Below are 1,839 nucleotides of genomic sequence, written 5' to 3'. Positions count from 1 at the left end.
CCCACATCAATCTACACTCCATACACCATATTGACAAAGCAAAAACAGAATTGTCAAAACTTCGTAAATTTATAAAAAAAAAAAAAACTGAAATAAGTACATTGCATAAGTATTCATACCCTTAACTAACTATTTAGCTGAAGCACCTTTACAGGCTCAAGTCTTTTTTTGTTTTGATGCGACAAGCTTTTCTCATCAGCATTTGGCAAATATCTGCCATTCTTCACCTCGCCTCTTCACCTCTCAGGCTCTGTCAGGTTGGATGGGGCAGATGCACATTTTCAGGTTTCTCCAGAAATATTTGACTGGGTTCAAGCTCAGGCTGTGGCTGGGCCACTCAAGGCTATTCACACAGTTGTCTATAATTGACTCTTGCTGTGTGCTTAGGGTCATTGTCCTCTTGGAAGGTGAACTTTCTGCCCAGTCTGAGGTTCTGAATGCTCTGGACTGGGCTATCTCAATATTTTGGTGCATTGAGCTTTTCTTCTACTCTGACGAGTCCCTCAGTCCCTGCCTCTGAAAAACACCCCCACAGCATGAGGCTGCTACCAGCACGCTTTACTTTTGGGATGCTACTCTGCAGGTGATGAGCAGTGCCTGGTTTCTTTCAAACATGATGCTTGGAATTGAGTTCAACATTACAGTCAGCTCTCTACTGTCTCTCAGGGTTATTATAGTTAATTAAAACTATGATAGATAGATAGATAGATAGATAGATAAAGATAAAAAAGGTAAATTTATTTTAATTCAACTTGTTCTAAAGGAAACCTTTCTCATTTTCATTTAGTTGAAAATTATGTACTAAAAGAACTAAAACTAAAAGTGAAATAAAATGATAAAAAAACCTTATTAATATTTATATTATACTAAAAAATAATAAAAATGTACAAAAATAGTAAAAAATTAAATTAAAAAACATAAAATATAAAAATAAAAACTTAATTCAAACTATTAATAAAAACTATAATATAATAGTATATCATTTATACTAAAATTGATTTTCAGATGTCATATAATCTTTAGACATTTGGAAATTTTATATATATGTATATATATATATATATATAATGATATATTTATGTAACAATGAAATGACGCAGGATATTGAAGATTGGTAAACATTTAAAATGACTATTAATTAGTATTTTTGGGCTCTGCACTGTGATCCTTAAATAGTCTTTTAATGTCATTTAATGTTTCTTGTTCTAAATATGCCTGACAAGACTTTTGGTGTACAAACTGTATATAGCGAAAGTATCGAAAGTATTCATAGCACTTTATTTTTTTCACGTTTTGTTATGTTGCTGCCTTATGTTAAAATTACTTTTATTACCTTTTTTCCACATCAATCTACACTCCATACACCATAATGGTGAATCAAAAAACTGTTTCTTATATTAAAAAGAAAAAACTGAAATAAGTACATTGCATAAGTATTCATACCCTTAACTAAATATTTAGCGGAAGCACCTTTACAGCCTCAAATATTTTTTTTTGTTTGATGTGACAAGCTTTGCACATCAGCATTTGGCAACCATTCTTCATTCTTCACCTCGCCTCTTCACCTCTCAGGCTCTGTCAGGTTGGATGGGGCAGATGCACGGTTTCTCCATTCTCCAGAAATATTTGACTGGGTTCAAGCTCAGGCTGTGGCTGGGCCACTCAAGGCTATTCACACAGTTGTCTATAATTGACTCTTGCTGTGTGCTTAGGGTCATTGTCCTCTTGGAAGGTGAACTTTCTGCCCAGTCTGAGGTTCTGAATGCTCTGGACTGGGCTATCTCAATATTTTGGTGCATTGAGCTTTTCTTCTACTCTGACGAGTCCCTCAGTCCCTGC

At 34.5% G+C, this 1,839-nt stretch overlaps 1 protein-coding gene across 1 annotated transcript in view; it reads left to right on the top strand.

Annotated features, from left to right (window-relative positions):
• LOC107696597 (amino-terminal enhancer of split-like) overlaps positions 1–1,839 on the top strand; it is a 20,084-nt gene that overhangs the window by 10,638 nt on the left and 7,607 nt on the right. The gene's annotated exons all lie outside the window — the stretch shown is intronic.

The sequence above is a fragment of the Sinocyclocheilus anshuiensis genome, unplaced genomic scaffold, assembly GCF_001515605.1.
Source record: "Sinocyclocheilus anshuiensis isolate Anshui unplaced genomic scaffold, SAMN03320099.WGS_v1.1 scaffold217, whole genome shotgun sequence".
NCBI classification, from domain to species: domain Eukaryota; kingdom Metazoa; phylum Chordata; class Actinopteri; order Cypriniformes; family Cyprinidae; genus Sinocyclocheilus; species Sinocyclocheilus anshuiensis.
The sequence above is the reverse complement of the archived record's forward strand: the minus strand, read 5'-3'. Positions and strand labels throughout refer to the sequence as shown.